Here is a 24,582-nt window from a genome sequence, read left to right on the forward strand (position 1 = left end):
TATAGCAGATACATTCATCCAATCAGTCAGCAGTCATTTATTCATTTATTTATGTTTATTCATTCATACTTTTGCTGACTGTGCCAAGTAATGTGATAAGCATGATGTCCTGATGAATGAGTTTCTGTCCTCAAGAAACTTATGACTTAGAGTGGTGATTTCTACACAGAGGTTCAGAGAGAAATGAGGAAATATGTATCTGAAAGTTACAAGCTTTTCAAAATACATACTACCCCATCCCCAAAGCTCTTATATATCTCTGAGGGAGACATCCTCCCACCTCCTAGAATAGAGGGAAGATGATAAATGGGAAGGGAGAGGTGAAGATAGATGAGACCAGATCAGGAAGAGTCTTATATGTAGGAGCTTTGGACTTTATCCTTAAGGCAATGGGGCACTACTGAAGGGTTTAGGCAAGGGGGTGGGGTAAATAATCAAATTTACAGTGTTTTTCAAGATTATACCAGCTTCAGCGTGCAAGTCTGGAGGATGGATGACTAGTTAAAAAGCTGTTGCAATGATTTTGGGATGGCATAATAATGGCTGTGGGGATAAAGATAAGTAGACACGTTTTTGAATTCATTAGGAAGAATAACTGACAGGATTTGGTGAGCAGTTATTCCTCATCTCCACAGAAATGGAGGTAGCCAGAGTTTACCCATTGCAAGGTGGAGAGGGTAATGACTGGGTGGGACATAGGAGGCCTTCCAGGTTTCCAGTAATGTTTTGTTTCTTGGCTTGGGAGCTAGTTAAACTGATCTATTTACTCTGTGAAAATTCATTCAGCTTGTACACTTATGATCTGTGCATTTTTGTTTCTGTGTATGTTAAACTATGATTAAAATTTTACATAAATTATGTACATAGTAGCAAAAATGCACTGAGATGCTGTATGATTTGCATGGTAATGAAATGTATTCAACTGCACGTCACATGGGAAGAAAAAAGATAAATTTTAAAGACTCCCCTGTCATAGTGATAAGTCCTTAAATGCCAATATATGTATGCAAATGAAAGAAAGAATTAGGCCTTTGGGCTATCAACCATCACATTCAACAGGCTGAAAAAAAATATGTGCAAAATTTGGCAGTTTTGAAAGTACATGTTTTGTATTAGACCTACAGAGACTGAAAAAAGTTTTCTTACTGAACTTTGATAAAGATGAGTACGACTTTCTTTACTTAAACATCGTCTAGAGACAAGTCTAGGTTTACCCATAAAAATAGGTTCAGGGACTTTGTGTTTCTCATTGGTGTAAGGGGCTTAGAAGATGTCATTTCATCCTAACATCAAGTATAAAAGTGAACAAACTGAAAAGTCAACAACTCTTCCTAGATCTGTCAGAGAAGTGAGGTCATAAGCAAACCCTTGCCCCCCAGATTGGAGAGAGAGACAGGCAAGTTCAGAGAATGCCAACCTACTAGAGCAGGAAACTCAGCAGAACCAGTGCTGGGGTAAGAAAACCTAAACTGTAATTGATGAATTGCTAGAGGCTCAGTGTGGACAAGTCTGAGAGTTAAAAACTCCAGGTGGACCCAGTCATAGAGGGTACAATACTTTCATTAGTTGTACCTACCACTTCCTCATATTGAATATCAGAGAAAAACCTCTCCTTGTGCTTCTGGCAGGGTGAGAGGAAAGGAAACCATTTTGAAATACACCAGAGCATTCTGTTTTTCTTAATAGAGCCTGCCTGAGGAGAAACTATTTTACGAGAGCCTAACCTGCTAGGATGTTATCAGAGCATAGCCTATCTGGGGGAAGTGAGATGCCTAACTCCAGCTTCCTGTAGCCATCCAGATTCACCAAAGGAGGGAAAAGGGAGAGGGAGGGAGGGAGGGAGGGAGGGAGGGAGAGAGAGAGAGAGAGAGAGGTGCATTGGTGAAGTTCACAGTCCAGAGACGCAGGCTCACCAAAGGCTGAGACCTAATCATAGAACTGCAAAATGCTTTTCCTCCACTTCATTACTAAAGTCTTAATTACTGTAGTTCGTTTTCCAAGTACATCATGTACACCATTCAACAAAAAATTACAAGGCATACTAAAAGACAAAAAAATCAGTTGGAAGAGACTGAACAAGCATCAGAACCAGAGTCAGATATGGTGAGAATGTTAGAATTATCAAACAGGAGTTTTTAAAAGCTATGATTAATATGCTAAGGGATTTAATGGAAAAAGTAGACAACATGCAAGAACAGATGGATAATGTAAGCAAAGAGATAAAAATTCTAAGGAAGAATTTTTTAAATACTAGAGATTAAAAACACTGCAACAGAAGAGAAGAATGCTTTTGATGGGCTCATTAGTAGACTGGACATGGCTGAGGAAAGACTCTCTGAGCTTGAGTATACAGCAACAGAAACTTCTAAAACTAAAAATCAAAGAGAAAAAAACCTGAAAAATTAAAACAGAATATCCAAGGGTTCTAGGAAAACTAAAAAAGGTATAACATATGCATAATGGGATTATCAGAGGGAGAAGAAAGAGAAAAAGGAAAAGAAGCAATGACTAAGAATTTCCCCATATTAATGCCAGACACCAAACCACAGATCCAAGAAACTCAGAGAATACTAAGAAGGATAAATACCAAAAAACCCTACACCTAGGCATATCATATTCAAACTTCAGAAAATTAAAGATAAAGAAAAAAATCTCAAAAGAAGTCAGAGGGGGAAAAAATGCTAAGAATTACATCCAACTTCTCCTCCAAAACCATGCAGGCAAGAAGAGAGTGGAGTAAAATATTTAAGGTGTTGAGAGAAAAAATATCCTCCTCCCTAAAATTCTGTACCCTGCTAAATTATCTTTCAAACTGAAGGGGAAATAAAGACTTTCTCAGACAAACAAAAATTAAAGAATTTTTTTTTTTTGCAAGTAGACCTACCTTATAATAAATGTTAAAAGAAGCTCTTTGGAGAGAAGAAAAATTATATAGATCAGAAACTTGGATCTACATAAAGAAAGAACATTTGAAGAAAGAATAAGTGAAAGTAAAATAAAAACTTTTATTTTTCTCATTCTTAATTGATCTAATAGATAACAGTTTACTCAAAATAATAGTAGCAACAATGTATTTAGATATATATAAATCATACATAATTATATATAACCATATGTGATACATAATTATATCTATGTATATATATATGATTCTGTATGCTTATATATAAGTGAAATGAATGACAGCAATGAAACAAGGGACAGGAGGGAGATATTAGGAATATTTTGTCATTATAAGTTACTCACACTACCCATGAAGAAGTGTAGTGTTATTTGAATGTGTATTTGGATTAGTTGTAAATATATATTGTGAATTCTAGGGTAACCACTGAAAAAAGCTTTTAAAATGTATGATTGATATGCTAAGAAAGGAGAGAAAATGGAATCAGGTAAAGTGCTCAATTAAAATCTCAAAAGGCAGAAAAAGTGTGGAAAACAAAAATAGGAGCAAGGATAAAAGACAACAAATAGAAAACTAACAAAATTAATATATATTAATCTACCATATCAATAACTTTGAACATCAATGTATCAATGGTATAAATACACCAACTAAAACATAGAGACTATCAAAATGGATCAAAAAACATGACTTATCTATACATTGTCTCAGAAAACCTGCTTTAAAGATAATGGCCCATTCATATCAAAACTAAAGGAATGGAGAAAGAAATACACTAATCAAAAGAAAGTGGGAATATGTTTTAAATTTCAGATGGAGCAAATTTTGAACAAGGAAATTTACTGGGAATAAACAGGGAGACTATATAATTATACCCCAAAGAAGACATAGGAATTCTAATGTGTATGTACCTGGTAACAAAGCTTTAAACTACATGAGGTAAAAAATGGAAAAATCTAAAAGGAGAAATAGATGAATCCACTATAACATTTGGAGATTTTTAACACACTTTCATCAGAAATAGACAGATCAAACAGTCATATAGTAAATCAGTAAGCATATATTGAACTCAACAGCATCATTGATCAATGGTTATAATTGACATCTATAGACTAATTCACCCAACAACAGATGACTACACACTCTTCTCAAGCTCACATGAAACACTTACCAAATAAACCACATTCTGGATCATAAAACACACCTTAACAAATTTAAAAGAATAGAAATCATATAATGTCTTCTTTTAACCACAGTGGAATTAAACTAGAAACCATTAACAGAGAGATAACTGGAAAAATCCCAAAGTATTTGGAAATTAAACAACATACATCTAAATAACACATAAGTCAAAGAAGAAGCCTCAAGATTAAATTAAAAAATATTTTGAACTAAATGAAAATGAAAATACACATACCAGTATTTGTGGATGCAGCGAAAGCAGTGCTAAGAGGGAAATTCATAGCATTGAATGCAGGTATCAGAAAATAAGGAAGAGTTAAAACCTAAAATCTAAGCTTCAATCTTAGGGAACTAGAAAACAAAGAGCAAAATAATCCAAAATAAGTAGATGAAAATTAATAATAAAAATTAGAGCAGTAATCAATGAAATTGAAAACAGGAAATCAATAGAGAAAATCAATAAAAACCAAAAGCTAGTTCTTCAAAAAAGATAAGTAAAATCAATAAGCGTCTAGCCATGCTAACCAAAAAAAAAAGAGAGAGAGAGAGAAAGAAGACACAATTGATATCAGAAATGAAAGTGGGGCTTCCCTGGTGGTGCAGTGGTTGAGAGTCCACCTGCCGATGCAGGGGACGCGGGTTCGTGCCCCGGTCTGGGAAGATCCCACATGCCGCGGAGCGGCTGGGCCCGTGAGCCATGGCTGCTGAGCCTGCGCGTCCGGAGCCTGTGCTCCGTGGCGGGAGAGGCTGCAACAGTGAGAGGCCCGCGTACTGCAAAAAAAAAAAAAAAAAAAGAAATAAAAGTGGGAACATCACTATGGATCCCATGGACATTAAAATAAAGATAAATTAAAATAAAGATATATTAAACTATATTAAAATAAAGATAAAGATAATAAAGAAACATCATGAACAACTCTATGCCCACAAATTTGATAACCTAGATGAAATGGTCCCATTCTGTGAAAGACACAATCTACCAAAACCCACACAAGGATAAATAGACAACCTGAATAGGCCTATAACTATTAAAGAAATTGAATCAATAATTAACCTTCCAAAATAGAAATCACCAGGACTGGATGAATTTACTGGAAAACTGTACCAGAGATTAAGGAAGAACTTATACTAATTCTCTACAAGTTCTTCCAGAAGATAAAAGCAGAAAGAATATTTCCTAACTCTTCTATGAGGCCAGCATTAACCTGATAACAAAGGCATTACAAGAAAACTACAGATCAATATGTTTCATGAACATAGATGCAAAAATCCTCAACAAAACACTAGCAAATCAAATCCAACAATGTATAAAAAGAATTATACACGATGACCAAGTGGGGTTTATACCAGCTATGCAAGGTTGGTTCAACATTTCGAAATCAATTGATACAATCCATCAAATTAACAGGCTAAAGAAGAAAAAACTCACATGATCATATCAATAGATGCAGGAAAAACATTTGACAAAATCCAACACCTATTCATGATAAAACTCTTGACAAACGAGGACTAGAAGGGAAACTTCCTCAACTTGATAAAGAATATCTACAAAAAAACCTAACAGCTAACATCATACTTAATGGTGAGAAACTCAAAACTTTTCCACTAAGATCAGGAACAATTCAAATTAAAACAATGAGACAGTACTACCCACCTATCAGAATGGCCAAAATCTGGAACACTGACAATACCAAGGATGTGGAGCAATAGGGACTTTCATTCATTTCTGCTAGGAATGCAAAATGTTACATGTACTTTGGAAGACAATTTGGTAGTTTCTTAAAAACCTGAACATATTTTACCTACAATCCAGCAACTATTCTCCTTAGTATTTAACCAAATGAATTCAAAGCTTAAATTCACACAGATATTTGCACATGGATATTTGCAGCAGCTTTATTCAGAACTGTCAAAACCTGGAAGCATCATGATGTCCTTCAGTAGGTGAAGGGATAAATAAATTGTGGTACATCCAGACAATCAAATATTATTCAGCGCTAAAAACAAATGAGCTATCACATCATGAAAGATATGGAGGCAACTTAAAAGTCTATTACTATGTGAAGGAAGCCAATCTGAAAAGGCTACATACTGTATGATTCCAACTATATGACTGACATTCTGGTAAAGGCAAAACTATGCAGATGGTAAAAGATCAGTTGTTACAGGGGTAAGGGAGGAGGGAGGAATGAATAGGGCAAGCTCAGACGCATTTTTAGGGCAGTGAAACTACTCTGTATGATACTATAATGAATACTTGTCATTATACATTTGTCCAAACCCATAAAATGTACAACACCAAGAGTGAACAAGAGTGATAATGATGTGTCAATGTAGCTTCACCAATTGTAACAAATGTTCCACTCTGGGGGAGGATGTATGTCGATAGTAGGGGATATTGTGCATACGTAGGGGCAAGGGCTATGTTAAAACTCTCTTTACTTGGTGCTCAATTTTGCTGTGAACCTAAAGCTGCTCTAAAAAGTAAACTTTATTAATTAAAAAAAGGTAGGGTCAGAAAAACTTACACCAATTTTCACACTCACATTTAGAATTTCCCTACACACTGAACTGTGAAAACTAGAGAGAGATGATTTTATTCAATTGCTTTCAGAATCACTGACACCACTTAGGTCTCTTATTTTTTTGAGCCTTGAGGCAATGCTTCTTTTCATGGCAGAAATATAGAGAAATTCTCTTCTTCTCATGCTACTTTCCATTTCATATTTTTATATAAGATTTCCATTTCATATTTTTATACAATCCTCCATGATTTTATATTTTTATAGAGAAAAATATTTCATTAAATCTCTTAAAAATAGCTTTTTGGTGTTTATGCTGAGGCTTTAAAAATATGCTAATAATTATTTTATTAATCTCTTTTACTTAGGCTAGCATAAATATGAACATATACGTAATTTCACTTTAATGCTAATACATAATACATTGTGTTTAGATTGGTTAGATATTGAAAAAGAAATTTTCAATGTGATTTTTTTATTACCGAAGAAGTAATTTATGTACTTGAAGAAAAATGGAGAAAAGTATATGCTATCAGGTACATTTTGTGATTATCTGCAGGTGGTAATGTTTATGAAGAATGAGGCAATTTTTTTAAAAAAAGTGTTCATCCCTGAGCAGATCTTTTTCTGTCATCTAGTCTGTGCCCCCTTCTAACTGCACCTGTTATATTCAGAGATCATGTTGCATATAATGATATAATTATCTGCTTTGGGAGATTATTGATATGTTATGAATGAAAGATAATGGATCAGTCACTATGTGTGATTATAATTTTAAAAAACTGTTACCAATAATATTTGGACAATGAACTCCATGAAGAATGAGTAGAAATTGATTCTCAAGACTTGGGGAGTCCCAAGAACCAGTGGAAAAAATATTTTAAAAGACTTCTCAAGGTCTCAAAAGCAGAAAGTTTCTACAGACTCACTGAAAATTTTTTAATGTATGTTTTTTTAAAAAGTAACTCCCAATATATTTATAGAAATGGCCATCTGATGTTTCAAGACTTCATTCTCTACTAGAGAGTATTTCCTTCATACCAAATTTACTGACCTTACTTCTAATTATTTTCAACCTCATTTTTCTCTGATTTTACTTAATTGCCTATCCTCCAAAGAATTCCTATAAATGGTCCTAAATAACTATCTTTCAGTTTTCTTCTATGATTTCTGACTACTCTTCTATGCATTATTCTCTCTTCTGACTCCGTAGGGATAATGAGCTCCATGCTTTGACTCACCTGCTCAGGCCTCTTGAGAGATGTCTGAATGTCACCATGGTGACGGGGTACCACTCAAGGCCCTGTTGGGAATGGGATAGGGCTCAAGGGCTGAGGCATATGTCTGACAGAATGAGTTTAAGTACTCTTAGTTGGGAGAGAATAAGAGGTAGACAGAGGTACATAAAAAAACTATGTTCTGATGCCAACAGGCCTTGGAAGCCAAATTTAATTTACTATTTCAAGAAACTAAATCTTGGTTTTGCAGCTTCTCTCTATATTCAAGTGTAAGGATAGTCAAAACTAAGGCCCCAGAAATGTTGCTGTGTCATCTCTGTGTTAATGAACCTGGAAGGGTGTGTGCGTGTGCGCGTACGTACGTGATACTATAACACTCTCAAACTAGGCTGAACATTAGGTTCCTAGTCTTCTATTTGTAGAGGTAGTTTGGGAGTAATTAGTGTTAGGGAAATAATTATTAGCAACCTTGTTTTATCAAAGTGCCCTAACAGAGGACAAATAATCCAGCCATTTATTTTTTTTTAATTTATTTTTTTTTTTAATTGCGTTACGCGGGCCTCTCACTGTTGTGGCCTCTCCCCTTGCGGAGCACAGGCTCCGGATGCTCAGGCTCAGCGGCCATGGCTCACAGGCCCAGCCGCTCCGCGGCATGTGGGATCTTCCCAGACCGGGGCACGAACCCGTGTCCCCTGCATCGGCAGGCGGACTCTCAACCACTGTGCCACCAGGAAGCCCAGCCATTTCTTCACTGACTGATTTTAGATCCCTATTGTTCGGAGATGTCCCCACAAATGCTGAACATCTAGGGAAACCTGCTTCCTTAAGAATCCATAATTAATGACGCAGTAGCCAGGGGCTTTCCTGGTGGCGCAGTGGTTTAATTTAAATTTTAAATTAAATTAAATTTTTTTTATAATTGACATAGTATAAAAATTACCCACTTCAAAGTGTACAAGTCAGTGATTCTTATTTATTCACAAAGTTGTACAACCATCACCACTATCTAGTTCCAGAACCTTTTCATCAACTTCTAGGGAGATTTTTAAACAAAGTTCTGATACCTCGGTTCTACTCTTAGAGATTCTGATTTAACTGGTTTACATGATAAAGGCATCAGTGTTTTTGTAAGTGCCTCAGGCAATTCTAATGTCCAGATAGGGCTGAGAATCACAGTTCCTGAGTTTGATTACTGACCTTTCAAGACTGTTTTAGGAGTTAAGACCTATTCAGGAGCTTTCACTGACCCAGGCAGGGATGTGGTAAGTACAGAGGAACTAGCACACATTTTCTGTCTAAACTCCTGCTTGTCCATTAAATATGGTCAATCACAATACAGGGAAAACATCATCCTTGATTTCTGGCGCTCAGAGCAGAGAGCTGGGTGGCCTTTAACAGATGGATCTGGAGGTGACCCTGGTAGCGAACCTGGCTCCACTGTCTGCGGCATTTCCCTGAAAACCATAGCTCCATTTTAGAGACTTCAAGAGCCTCTAAGGCTCTTTGGGCCCCCAGTAGGGGGCTGTTAGTTAGTTAGACTCAGAGCTGTTAGTTAAATTTTTAAACATTTGCTTCCGTTGGTCTGATGTTTCAGTGACGGGCTTCTGTTGATTAAGGCACAGAGGCCGAGTTAGAGTCCTGGCTCCTGCAATTACTATTGCCTGATGTGGGGTAAAAACAGTTTCCTCATTTTGTAATAATCCCTTCCTCCCAAAGATATTTCTGTTATTAAGGAAAATAGTGTATTGGGAGCATTCACCTCTGCACGATTAATTCAGTAGAAAGATGATGAGATTTTACATCGTGTGATCTGGATTCAGTCCCTGGCTCTGGCCTTTTAGCTGATGTGATTTGAGCAAAATGTGAGCATTCACACTCTATAAAAGGGGAATCCATCAGTGACAACAATAATAATAGTACCTGACTCACCTTTAATAACACCTTTACACATTTTTGTGACGATAAAGTGGTATAGTTCACATGAAAATGTTTTATATACTATGGCATCATATAAATGATTATGCCTTAGGAGGTAACTAGAGACACAGACTTATGAAAGGAGGAAAGAATGCATAATTTATAAATTAAGATGATTCCTTTTGCTATGTAGACAGTTTGAACTTTAGGACCTCAGGAACAAGAGGATACTTCTACAGATCATTTAAAAGCAGCTATTGGGCTTCTCTGGTGGCGCAGTGTTGGGAATATGCCTGCCAATGCAGGGGTCACGGGTTCGAGCCCTGGTCCGGGAAGATCCCACATGCCGCGGAGCAACTAAGCCCGTGCGCCACAACTACTGAGCCTGCGCTCTAGAGCCCACGAGCCACAACTACTGAGCCTAGTGTGCCACAGCTACTGAGCCTGCGTGCCTAGAGCCCTATGCTCTGCAAAAAGAGAAGCCACGCAATGAGAAGTCCGTGCACCACAACAAAGAGTAGCCTGCGCTCACCCCAACTAGAGAAAGCTGGTGCGTAGCAATGAAGACCCAACGCAGCCAAAAATAAATAAAATTAAATTATTTAATTAAGAAAAAAGATTTAGGGAGAAGGAAATCCTAAGTTGTATCCCATAAGTAGTCATTCTTTCACTTTTCCTGATTCTATCTATCTCCCCCTTTTTTGGGGTCTTTGCCTATACAGAATTGAGTTAATTCTCCTCTTTAGTTCATAACACTTAACTGGTCCATATGAGGCCCCTCCTTTTAATTTATTCTCCTCCTTCATCTCCATCCCTGATCGCATTTCCCATCCTTACATAGTCCCTATTCTTGTGTTTGCAATGTGGATTCTTCCAATCTACCTTCTGAACATTTGTTTATATGTATATCTGTAAAACTATTTTTTAGTATGTATGAAATTTTTGACATTTACACAATTACTGTGCTATAAATTTCATTTGTTTCACTTAGCAGTAGGCTTTTATTTCATGTGGTAAGAATACTTACATGAGACCTACCTTCTTAACAAATTATGTGTATAATACATTATTGTTGACTATAGGTACAATGTTGTACAGTAGATCTCCAGAGCTTATTCATCTTGCTTAACTAAAACTTTATGCCTGTTGATTAATTACTCCCTACTTCCCTCTTCCTTCAGTCCCTGGCAACTACCATTCTACTCTTTGATTCTATGAATTTGACTATTTTAGATACCTCATATAAGTGGAATCATGCAGCTTTTGTCTTTCTATGACTGGCTTATTTCACTTAGCAAAATGTTCTCAAGGGCCATACATGTTGTCACATATTGCAGAATTTCCTCCTTTTTAAGGGATGAATAGTATTCCATTGTATGTATATGCCATTGTGAGATTGGTCGTCCTACTATATGATCTAACTCATTTTCTTTGACTGTTGCATATCATTCCATCTTAGGCAAGTGCTCTATAATACGTACCTATTCCCTTAGAGAGGGATACACAATGCCCCCCAACTCCCACTGCCCAAAAAATGGTGCAGTGCTCCTCCTTGTGTGTCCCCTTGTACATCACTGTACCAGGAGTGGAGTCCCATTTTTCTGTTGGGCTTCTGTCTTTCCTTGAAAATTTTTGAGAATTCCTAATATATTCTGGAAGTTAATGTTTGCCTGTTTATAGATGTTGTGAAGATCTTCCAGTCCGTGAGTTACTATTTTTTAATTATTAATTAATTAATTTTATTTTTGGCTGCATTGGGTCTTCGTTGCTGTGTGCCAGCTTTCTCTAGTTGTGGCAAGTGGAGGTTACTCTTTGTTGTGAGTTGGGGCTTCTCAATGCGGTTGCTTCTCTTGTTGCAGAGCACGGGCTCTAGGTGCGCAGACTTCAATAGTTGTGGCACGTGGGCTCAGTAGTTGTGGCTCGCAGGCTCTAGAGCACAGGCTCAGTAGTTGTGGTGCAAGGGCTTAGTTGTTCTGTGGCATGTGGGATCTTCCCGGACCAGGGATTGAACCCATGTCCCCTGCATTGGCAGGCAGATTCTTAACCACTGCTCCACCAGGGAAGTGCCCATGAATTAGTTTTTAATATTGTGTATAGTGTTCTTTGTTCAATAGAAACCATGAATTATTTTGATGTGGTCAAATTCCATCCTTACTCTTTTTAGGGATTTTGAGGGTCTATTTTAAGATACCCTTTTCTGCCCTGACGTCCCAAAGGTTCTCCTGCAGGGACTGTTTCATAACTCTATTATTTCTTTATCATTTGTTCTTTCCCCAAATGATAAAGTTTTTCTTAATATCCATAATATTTCTTAATATCTTTTAGGTCAGGCTCCTTATTTGTTCTTCCTTTTCAAAACTGTCTTAGCTGTTTATGGGCTTGAACTGTTCCATGTTACTCTTAGAAGCACTTTATCCTGTTCTCCCAAAATATTCTGCTGGAATTTTTATTGAAATTGCATTGAATTTATAGATCAATTTGCAGAAATCTATATCTTTGAATTGTAAAGATATCAATCTATTCACATGTGACTTTACGTTTATTCAAATCTTTGTTCCTCTTTTATTATAATTTTAAAACTTCTGTATAAAGATCTTTATTAGATCAGTTTGTAGACAGTTTTTAGCTTTTGTGTTATTGTAAATGATGTTTTATTTTCTACTGTATTTTCTAATTGGTTATTGCTGGTATAAAAGAATGCCACTTATCTTTGTTTGATATTTTATTTCTCGAACTTGCTAACCTCGAACTCCTTTATTTATTATTTTTCATAGTTTATTAGTTCTCTTGTATTTTTATGTAAATTATATAATCTACAGACAATGGCAATTCTGTCTTCTCCCTTCCAAATTTTATCACTCTTATTTCAATTGATTGTCTGATTGCACTGGCCAAAACCTCCAGTACTATGTTGATCAATAGCATTCAAAGAATTAGCCTTGTCTACTTCCAGACCCAATCATATTGTGGTTATGAAACTCACTGTCATATCTTCTTGGTTAGAAACGTGGTAGGTTTTTCCATAAGGCTGTTATCTTCCTGTGGTGGGGAAGGGGAATGGGGCAGAACCTGGCTAAAAAAGGAAATATATGAAAAGTCTTAGATAACACTTATAAAGCCAGGGACTCATTATACCAAAAGCTGGGTAATTCTAGTAAAGATGCATTTTGGGTTTATACTTGAGTGATTACTATAATCCAAAATAAATCCCCTTCCTTTATTTTCTCTCTATTCTCTCATGCCTAAAATTGCTCTGAAGCCCCTCTGTCTTTAAACACCCCCAAACTCTTTCTTGATATGAGCCCACAGGCTTTTCTGTCTCTTCCTCTACAGGTCCTCCTTTCCCGCTTTATTATGTAGCTTACTTTTTCTCCTGGAGAAGACATAACCCTTCCTTTTTGGAAATAGAGTATCCAAATGGCAAGTGGGTGCAGAAAGAGGGCTGTGAACATTCTCATTATTAATTTTTATACTTTCTGCTTACATGACTTGGCACATTGAGGCAGATAATTAGATATCCAGGTAGAAATATTTGAAAACTCTAGTTCCTTTGGCTCTATATCCCCCTGCCCTATCAGTCTGACCACAATTTGTTCAATATGACATCTGCCTCCATCACCATTGTGTCCTATTTATGCAATGAAATGTAGCTTTATCTGTCTATTTATGTAGGCAGCTGTATCACATTTCGGATCCATTTTGAAATTACACTTAACTAAGCTTCTAGTGTTACCGAGTTATTTGTGTAGTTAGTTTTTGGATTTAATTCAAAGATTTTACATTTGTTCTTAAAATTCCATTCTGACGCTCTAACATATGAAGAGTTTTATAAACTGATTTCTGTTATCCAACGTACTACCTATCGCTCCAATCATCTTGTCATCTGTGGAATTTGACAGGAAGGCCATCAGTGTGCTCATCCAAATCTTTGATAAATATGTCAGAAAGGACAGGGCCAGGGAAGAACCCTAAGGCACACCACTATAAAATGTCCTTCAGCTTGACATGGAATTAGCATTCTTGGACATGACTCTTCAATTATTGATGAAGTCGCCTGACTGCACTTGCATTCACTCCACATTTCTGCACATTATCCACAAGGTTTTCATGAGAAACACTGTCAGATTCCTTGCTGAAATACTAACACACTGTGTGTGCAGCATTTCCTTAACCTACCCAATTAGTAAATCCATGGATTATTCAGTTCTATTTTGGCTTCAAGTGACAAAGTTTCAACTTCAACTAGAATAAGCAAAAGAGATAATTCATAATGTACCTAACTGTACATTCTATACCATCAGAGCACTGGCTCTTTCCACCTCTTGGCTCTACCATCCACTGTGTTGGCTCCATTCTTACATTGTCTCTCTACTCTTAGCTTCAAGATGACTACCCGCAACCAGGGAGTTTTAACCCAACAGTTACTCTGACATCCTAGAATTGAGTCTCATTGTCTCAGACAGGATCATGAGCCCATCTCTAAGTCAAACCCAAGGAGATGGAAGGATCTGAGCAGTCAGCCTGGGTCACATGCCCACCCTTGAAGCTGGAGCTGGAGTCTGCTTCACCCAAATTACATAACCTGAGAAAACCTCAAAGATAACAATGATATCAAAGGAAGAAGAATGAATGGATATTTTCTACACCCAATAAAAATGTCTCAGCCCTCAGTGTATGCTCCAAAGTATTTTCTTAGGAGCCTCACAACTCAAGGATTATTCACATTATGTCTACATTTGTATAATCAGTTACTTTATACAAATATATATACACACAGACACACACACACACACACACATATATGGAATACATATATTCAACTATGTATATATATATATATATGTCCAGTTGTTACACAGTTGGAAGTAAAGCTCTGTTTGGATAAACAATGTATCATCAGAAGTTTATTTCTACAGGGATGACTAATGAGTGTTCTCCACTCTGCAGCTGGCCGGCTGACTTCAAACCCACTCACCACAGAAATCTGGGAAAGAGAGTGGTCTACAGATGAGGGGTGAGGGTATCATGTAGGTATTTGTGGTGAGCTGTCCTGCAATGAAGAGATAATTTCTTGGTCCTGATTTATTTGGATGGCAACAGTAATATATGGTCCAAAATATAGTGGTCTTAAAGCAACAGGAAAGGTCAGGGGTGAAAGCTATAAGAACGAGAACTGTATTTGGCTTTAATATATCTATTACAATTCGGGGCTGAATTGCTTTTTCAGAAATGGATTCTCTAAAGGCACTTGATGATCTGATTGGTTTGTCACCAAAGTACTTTTCTATGTACTTAATTTTATTTGTTCCAACCACATTCAAGTCCATGGAGAAGTCTTACTCACTTGTGCAAATCTGCTAATGAGAGAGTCCAGCAATGAGCGCTAGAGAAGATGCTCTTAGGGAACACTTTAAGGGGATGCTCTTGCAGGGGATAATCTTGGGAACTTTTATTCCATGGAGCTTTTCTAGAATCATTTATAACCAGACTCAAGGACAAAATGAGGACACTTCAGGTCTGACTGCCTGATAAGAGCAGCTTTCTCATGTCTATGCTGTCAGGCATCCCAGAAGGAAAACCAATAGCAACAAAGGCAGGACCCCACTCCTGCTGCTTGACCACCCAAACAATACAATAAGGCCCTGGCCTGAACTGTATACCTGTATACATTTTGGGTAGTGTCTGCTACCTTTCCTGTTCTTATTTATCAAATGTCCTGTCTTTTGTGTTAGACAAACTTGATATTATCAGAGTCAATATCTAGGCAACAGCAGAATCACCATATCTTACTTACACTGAGAGACAGATACGCTGGCAGCAGAGAAATAACAAGAGGATTGTCAATTGTCGGGAATATATTAAGCTTTTCCTGAATGTAGTAGATATAAGAATGAAAGCAAAAATCTGCTGGGAATTTGGCTACTATGCTATGAATATTAGTACATTAGGGGACCACCTTCAGAGAATGTAGGGAAACAGTGGATATCTTAGGAATCCAATAGAGAAGACAAATAAGCCTCATGTTTTGACAAGGTAGAGCCAACCACATATAGGAGTGTTGGGGCATCCTAGCACTTTTCAGACTGATCAATAACATTAAACACTGCAGTTAAGTCTGACAAAATGAAACTAGCAAGAACATATCAATGAACACAAAGAACCTGATCATTATCACTCCTAGGATATAAAGAGCAACAAAATTGTAATTTATCTGAGGGTCCCACCATTAGAAAATAGGACAGAGTCTGAATTTCCTTTCTCATTTTCACAATAAGAAAGTCAATCCGGTGCTCTAGGCACTATTACATTAAATACTGATATGGAGTCACTGCATAGTAAGTTTTCCTTCTAAGAAATTGATTAATCCTTAATGAAGAATAGGGAGACAAAGCCCAACCTAAATGGGTAATTCGTTCAAATACAGTTGACTTTTGTCTTTAGAGTCATTCTTTTCCCATATTACATAACGAATGATTTTCTTTGGAATTTAATTTTTCGGACAGTAACACATACATACCTAATAAACCTTTCTAGATTATAAATGGACATTCTTGGAAAGTTTTCATTTGGTACAAATGAAAATGAACTAAAGCTAGCAGGGAACTGCCTTAAAACCTACGTTTCATGTCAGGCCCAACAATCAATAGTGCCCACTAAGGATAAAAATATATATATATGTGGTTGGCTGCAAGGCTTCTGCTCCTGCTGCTTTCTGAACCCTTTGAGGCTATCAACATTCTCTGTGCTTCTAGGGAGAAGTGGAAGGTACAGACTTCTGGAACTAAGAGGGCCCTGAGATGTCCATCTGCATCAGAGCTACACAGAGCCATGGAGGTGCGTCACTGTTAATTCAAGGGTTCAGTTCCATTCACTTCAGCTCAAAAGTTTTCTGCTGAGCACTTAAGTACAGAGGTGTAATGAGAGCTAGAGATAGGAAAGGTGCAAAAGACACAATTCCAGTCCTCAAGTTGCATATCATCTAGGACTTATTCAAAGCACCCACCCATGAGCTAAATAGTCAGGATCAATGTGTGATGATAATATTTACCAAGCTACATGCAGAGGTGCTAAGTGGGTGGAGTTATTTTTTGGACTGAAGTGTAAAGAAAATGACAGGGTCATCTTTTGGCCTTAGGATGCACTCACCTATGGTGATGCGCTCACCTATGGTGATGCACTCACCTATGGTATCACTGGAACAGTGTCCCAACTGAGATGTGCCTTAGGAGCTTTGAATGAAGAAACCCAATGGGGAATGCTCTTGGTAAGTTAAAAAGGTGTGTTTTCTGGAACTGAGTGTGTATCTTTCTGGAGATCCCAGCAGAGCACTGCTCAGAGGATGGCCAATGAGATGTTCCATACAACTTGCAGATGACCTCTAACCAAATAACCAGAAACTGGAGGGGGCCGTCCAGTCATTTCAGTCATTATTTTGCTGTTCCCCATTCCAGGATCACACAGAATCGGGAGCTTGCCTGGATCCCAGAAAAAAAGGGATCAGACTGCTAACTGTCTATTCCAATCTGAAGATGCTGACCATATTCCAGTCTGAAGATGATGACCATTCTTATTTACTGAGCCCATAATGGCCCCTTAAAGTTTTGTGGCTCTGCTGTTTTGAGACACAGTGACATATAGAAATCTTTGCTAAGGCTTTGAACATGGTCTCACCCCCTGGGTAGAACCTAAAGCCAATGTTTGTGAAGTTGTGCCTTTTGCGGGGCACATTGCCACAAAGGACACACTCAGTTCTCTATCTCAGCAAACTTTACTCCCTTTTCTCAGTCTTAAGTAATCACTCTCTCTCTCTCCTGTGGCTACCTTCAAAGTCTTCAGGGAACTCAGGTTTTAAGAATGTGCCTTGCAAGGTATCAGTTAATACAAATTTCCCTCCAAGGAAGAAGACAGCCAAAAAGCTGGGGTGCCTTTGTGGAATGGGGTAGGGAAAAATAGATGGGGAGAGCTCCTATTAACTAATATTTCAAGGTGTTTTCCTGCCACACCTGGATATTTGGAATTTTTCTTATAGACAATGATGCTTTAAGTGGTAAAATGATTCTTCTGAGAGCAGGAGGCAGCATGGATTGGAGAGGGGAAGGCATTATTGGGAAACCCGTTAGAAGTATATTATCAAAATCTAGACATGATGTGAAAGATCCTGGACCTCAGTAATGGCAGTGGCCATGGGAAGCAGGACAGACATTAGAGGCATATAGAGAAGACTTTAATCACTGACTAGATACAGAAACTGTATGAGAAGGAGTCAAAGACAAATGTGAGCTTTCAAGTCTCAGGGAGTGGAAGATATTGACTTGGAGGGATAGGAAGAGGAAACAGGGGACATGGAGATGTGAAAGTGTTAGCAAGATAGTCAGTGACATGAGATATTCAACCAGATGAGCAAGTTGTGAGGTTGAAATTCTGAAAATGAATTAAGGGCTACGGAAGAAAATTTGGGACTCACTTGAAAAAGGAAATAGTTGAAAATGTGAACATGAATGAGAACTCTGACAGAAAAGTAAAAAGGAAACCAAGACAAAGCTGGGCCCTGGAGTTTGCTGGTGTCTGGCACAGGCAGCTAAAATCCAGAAAACTGTCTCATGAAAAGGAAGAGAATCTCTTCAGAGATCTGACCCTGAAGCCTCAGGGTCAAGTCAGGGTCAATGAAACTAGACGTTTTAGAAAGAACAGGAAGAATGGGAATAGCCAACTCAATATCAAGTTGGGAAACTAATATTAAAAAGTTATTGGAGTAGATTTCTAGCATCTTTGTGAGAAAAGATTTAGTCATTTCGTGGGAAGACAAACAAGGAGTTCAGGAAAAACTAGGTGGTGAAGAAAAGGAGACAGGGCTTATAGACCCGTTCAAGAAATCTGGCTGTGAAAATATGGTGACAAATAGAACAATAGCTAGGGGGTATTGCAGAATAAAAGGAAGAGTTGTTTCCTCTTTCCACATACCTCAAGAAAATATCTTTTCTGAGGGCCAGAAGTATCAGCCAGATACTGTTGAAGGAAATAACCAGGTTTTATAAGAGTTTGCCATTTGTAATAGTCATAGTGGAAGCTGTTTGCCTAGATTATTTGGCTTAGGCTCTACCATGAATCAATAAATGATTAAATGTCCATTTTTGTGGCTTTCTGAAAGAGACATTGACCACCATGGCATGGTCAGCAAGTGACAGTGGGTTCTTTATTCTCTGTTGTCATCACAGTCACTAAAGTTGACCACTCCTGCCCAGTGGCTGTCAGTTCACTGCAGAAGATACAGGAAAGAGAGCAAGAAGTTGCAAAGGAAATGTATACTTCAGTCCCACACAGAGATCTAAAGGGCTGGATCTAGACTTGTTCTCTTTTCAGAACTTGGAATTAGAAATAGGCAGAGATGGAGTCTCGGAGAACAGTGCCTCTGGCATTATGACTCACTATTTAAGGATTTCATTAGGAGGGGAAGTACATGTCCTTCAGTCAGTCATCAGGAAATCACGACTGTCCGCTTATTCTACCAAATCCTGCAGAATTTAGCTGGAGAGGGTAAGAATCTGGAGGTGGAAACTTCGACACTGTAAAGATTTCCTTGCCTAAATCCAATCTTTTCTATTTCAAGTCATGAAAACACATATTTTTAGATGGATTGATAGACATACACACATACAGAGTGCATATATATTATCTTTTCATAAACATTTACCTGTCAAATGTCTGTAACTTAGGGTGCCTTTAAATAAAATCCCAACTGAATTAACCTAAAATACGATGTTCTATATACTAGTTCCCAAAAGAAGATGAATCCTAAGAAGGACTACTTAAATTCATTCCAGAGAAAATAGGGAATAAATGAGAATACCAGGTAGAGTTAGAGGGTTATTATGATGAACTGATTTCTATATAATATGACGGAAGATTAGAGCTCATAGGGTTCTGCATTTTAAAATAAATCACTGCATGGAGGCAGAGGAAACATCACTAAGAATTTTGTTCTGATGTCTGGTTAACACTTTCCTCTCTTTAGAGATTTCAAAATTTCAGAGCGAAAGCACAGTTTAAGCAGTCCTTTCACCCATTCAACAAAAAAGGCATTGAGGGCCTCCCATGAGCTAGGCACAATGTTAGGCTCCAGGACAAGAAGGTGAACAAAAAAGACCTTTCTCATTCCTGGGGCTGAGAGGATAGTGGGGAGAGGGGGAGAGCAGTAAACAATACTGGCACTGATGAATGTGTAATTACAAACTGAGATAAGTGCTTTAAAAGAAAAGAACGGAGCCCTCTAAAAAGCAAAGAACAAAGGACTCAAGGTGGAAGCGGGGTGCAGGGACACGGAAAGGCTTCCCTGAGAAAGGGCTATTTGAGCTGAGAACCAGGTTGAGTTAAAGCTAACCAAGGAAGGGGTCGGGGAAAGCAGCCGGTACCCAGAGAAGAGCATGCGCAAAGGTCGATCCCGCCCCCAAGCTCAACCCTCACAGGGGCCTGGCTGTGCGGCTCCTAGTTAAGGGTTTAGTCTTTATTCCGAGAACAGTGGGATGCCATTCAAGGGTTTTAAGCAGGTTGGTGACATGATCAGATTTGTGTTTTGAAAGAGCGCTCTGGCTGCAACGTTGAAAGCAAATTGGAAAGACGTTGTCTAAAAGCCACTGTTTCACAAAGTAAATGCTAAGGCCTGCAGCTGTCACAGTCACTTTCTTGTGGCCACCTGACCCCACTAATATTTTTCTGCCCCCCTGTGGACATTGGGAAGCTATTTGAGGCTGAGGATCAAGAATTTATTGATCCCAGATTATTATACGATTATGTCAACATTTGGGCTAGAGACGCAACACCTTTCTGTCTGCTCAAAATTTTGATTAGCATGACTAATCACCATGCTTGTCCGTGATTGAACAAACAAGGCCTAACAAACAAACTTCCCCATTTTACAGTCAGGCACAGTATCATATTACCCTTCTCCTCCTTCCACCTCCATCGTTGTAAATGCTCATCATCTTTCTAGTGGCCCTGTCTGTGGTTTTTTTTTTTTTTTTTGCGGTATGCGGGCCTCTCACTGTTGTGGCCTCTCCCGTTGCAGAGCACAGGATCCAGATGCGCAGGCTCAGCAGCCATGGCTCACGAGCCCAGCCGCTCCGCGGCATGTGGGATCTTCCCGGACCGGGGCACGAACCCGTGTCCCCTGCATCGGCAGGCGGACTTTCAACCACTGTGCCACCAGGGAAGCTCCCTGTCTGTGGTTTGACACTCCATGTATCTCACCCTGTCTCTGACTTCCCTGGTTTCTCATCATGAGCCCCTGGTCAGTCGCTTCAACAGTGCTCTTGCTGTGGTGCGTGACTGAGGACAGCAGAGAAGGCACCGTCAAGAGAAAGAAAGAGTCTCGGGTACCAGGCGGGTTCCAGTCATCCTGAGTTGTTTGTAACTTTATTGTAGAAAGGCCTGATTGCATAGGCCAATTTACCAAATTTCAACTAACCAAAAACCATGAGTGTGCAATTGCCCTCACCAGAACGCTGCATTGCCCTCAGGTTGCCTCAGCAGTAGTCCTGGAGCCCAAGGAGGGCTGAGCTGCAGTACAGCCTGGTGGTCTCGGCTGACATACACAGAGGAAAGCAGGGGCAGGGAGCCAGGCCAGTCCTGATGGCCCCAGCCTGGAGAACCCACCTTTCGCCATGCTGGCTATGAAATGTTGCTGTAGAGCTGATGTGCTTAGGGAGTATCCAAAACCTCCCGTCCACTGTGTGAAAAACTCTCTTCAACATTCCAGGCAATTGGCCATCCCTTGGTGTCAATAACATGGCTTTAGTTGTTGTATCTTCCTTATATGGAGCCTAAGCAGACTCCTCCCTTAACTTCCACTAACTTAAACTAACCGTGGTCCCTGCCACAACATAAAAGGCAAATCCTTCCTTGACAAGGTGGCCCTTTAGTACTTTAAGCGTGTCATTATGTCTCCTCAATCTTCTCCATGCTGAAGCTCCCTACTTTCTTGCATGGGTGTTTCTCTGGTGAGGTTTCTAGGGCCCTGTTGTCCTGGCTGTACTTCTCTGGACTTGCTAGGAATTTGAAAAATACCATTCTTGAGAAATGTGTAATTGGCTGATTAAACAAGCTGGGCTCAATCAACTTTATTCTTGTATCCATTCTTTTCAAACCAGTTCTTTTTCCATCTGTGTACAAAATTTGAAACAGACCCCATAGATTTTCCACTATGGGAAATATTATTAGTCCCTTTGTTTGGGCACTAAAAATCTAATAACTCTGTCCCAGTCTAATCCATCCCAGTTTAGTCAAAATTCCAAATACATGTCCAGTTTAGGGCTTACCCCCCACTCCTGCTCAGATCTGACCCAGTCTTTGAAGCCTGGAGTTGGGAGCAGTGTGGTTGCCTGCTTTACTGTTTCATAGCTCTTCCTCTTCTTCTCACCAGCTGCTGTTCCCAGCCACGCCAGGGCTGGGCTGGGGTAGAAGAGACTAGGGGAAACTGGCTGGTACAGTTAGGTCTGTTGATGTCCTCTAGGCATAAGACATATGCAAAGCTGATTCTCTTATGTGGCACTTTTGCCTGCTCCTCAGAGATGCTCTGCTGGTGACATCTAAGCCACTGCTTCTCAAAGTGTGGTCCACAAATGAAAAATTTATTATCACCTGGGCGTTTGTTAGAAATACACATTTTGGAGCCCTTCCATCCTAAGGAATCAGAAACCCTAGGAGTATGGCCCAGGAATCTGTGTTTTAACAAGCCCTCTGGGTGATTCTAATGCAGGCTAAAGTTTGAGAAACATCGATCTAAACAATGGTTCCTCCCCTCTGGCTGGTCACTTACAACTTTGTTCACACCCTGGGTTCCTGGGCACATTGCACCTCCAGGCCTGTGTTCTCCATCTGAGCTGAGCCCACAAACCAACCCCGGGAAACTACCCTTTCCCTGTAGCTAAAGGCGGCACATTTCCCTCCCAACATTATCTTCTCATTGCTGTACTCCTCAGGGGTCCCTGCACCTAGATTGTCCATCTTAGACTTATGGGGACATGTAGATGTGAATGTCTCTGTGCCCCAAACTTCAGGAAGTAAGTGCCAAGCTCTTAGGATGTTCTCTTGAAGCCTCCCTCTCCTGGCTTAATGAGAAGAGTATGCTCCTCTCATTACCTCCTACTGAAGTGGGTGATGAGCTCTTGCTGACCAAACTGGACTTATGATCTGTTAACATGTTCCATGAAATTGATCTAGCACACCCCTTTGGGACATGGGAGGACTTTGATCACTCTTGTACTATGCATGTCCTTTGGGGCCTACTGCAAACATCCAAGACAACAGTAGAGTTAATATTTGACATCTTTTTGGACATGGCAACCAAAACTCAGTCCAATTGGGTGGTTGTACTTTTAGTAACGCAGTCCAAGCTCACACTGGTCACATCCCAGCATTGACATATAAGGAATATATTGTCAATTTCCTTAAATAATTTTCACTCATGTTCCTCTTAATTCATGTCTCCCAAAATTTATTCTTAGTTAGGTCTTTGTGTCAGTTTTAAAATTGATTTATGTTTCTCTTTACATTTAGCATGGTTATGTGCCACTCACGCCTTCTTGTATTCATACATTGCTGAGCTCATGGGACTTTTCAGACATTAACTTGCCTAGTATCTAGACTATCTGTCCAACTATGTTACCTACTTTTAAGTGAAATAATCACTGTTCCCATTATTCCTAGCATTTTTCCTTCTTGTTCATCAGAATTAAGAACAAATTGCTAATTTCCTGATCAATTCCTCTACATCTGAGAGATGAAATCATCAACAAGGCAAATGAAGAACTTATCAGATGTCCTGCTGTCATTGCATTAAATATCCTACAGATGCTCGTTCTGTATATGAGCTATTCACCTTTCCTAGTTGGGCACTCACTGCTGCTTCGTAACTGATTTCTTAACTGCTCTTTATTGCGTCTCCATGGACCTTACACTAACTCTTCTTTACCCCTTAAAATCCAGGCACCATTTCTTCCCATCACTACTCATAGATGACCCCTCATCCATTTAACGAAAGAACTAATGTCAGACAATATGAGCTCCCTCAACTTCCCGCCTCTTGATCTCAAAATCTCCCATAATTTGATTCTTTTACTTTCTCCCTGTTATTATCTCAGAAAACATACCTCTTATGCTTGCCAAGACCATGCCTCCATCTTTGTCATCTTTTCTCATCCTCTTTGGGACTTTCATTTCTTCTGCCTTCTTAACGTGTCTCTCTCCACTAGCCCCCTGACATTGGCCAAAAAAACAAAAGTTTTAGTCCCATATCCTACAAACCAACCAACAAGAAAACACCCCTAGATGCTCAAGTTGCCATCATGTTGTTTTCCTTTGCTTCACTCCTGTTGACCAATCTCAGCTCGCTTTTCTCCGTTCTCCTGATAACTTTCCATTCAGAGTTAGTCAGTGATCTCCTAACCATCAAATTCAAAAGCTTTTTCTTATTTTTCTTCTTCTTGGGACCATAGACTTTTCATATTACACTTTATAGTCTTGACTCTCCACTGGGCACATGATAAGTCCTCAATCCAGATCAGTCTCGATTGTTGTAATCTCATCAGCTTCCAAACTGATCTCCCTACTGAAAATCTCATTGTATATTCCGTTGTCAGAATTACTTTTGTAAAGGGAATTCAGCTTTGCTTAAATCTCTTAAATAATCTGGCCCCAATATCCATCTCCAGCCTTATTGCCTAATGTTTCTTGACATACCAACCAAAGTGAATGACACAGAATGGAACCATTTCCCTCTTCTCCAAACAAAACGTTTTTTATTTCTTCAGGCTTTTGATTATGATGT

The 24,582-nt window shown here is 39.0% G+C and overlaps 1 pseudogene; it reads right to left on the minus strand.

Annotated features, from left to right (window-relative positions):
• The window catches only part of LOC132518353 (PR domain zinc finger protein 14-like), a 50,150-nt pseudogene extending 28,730 nt beyond the window's left edge, over positions 1 to 21,420 (minus strand).
• Between the last annotated feature and the right edge of the window lie 3,162 nt (positions 21,421 to 24,582).

This window comes from Lagenorhynchus albirostris, chromosome 3, assembly GCF_949774975.1.
Source record: "Lagenorhynchus albirostris chromosome 3, mLagAlb1.1, whole genome shotgun sequence".
Classification (NCBI taxonomy): domain Eukaryota; kingdom Metazoa; phylum Chordata; class Mammalia; order Artiodactyla; family Delphinidae; genus Lagenorhynchus; species Lagenorhynchus albirostris.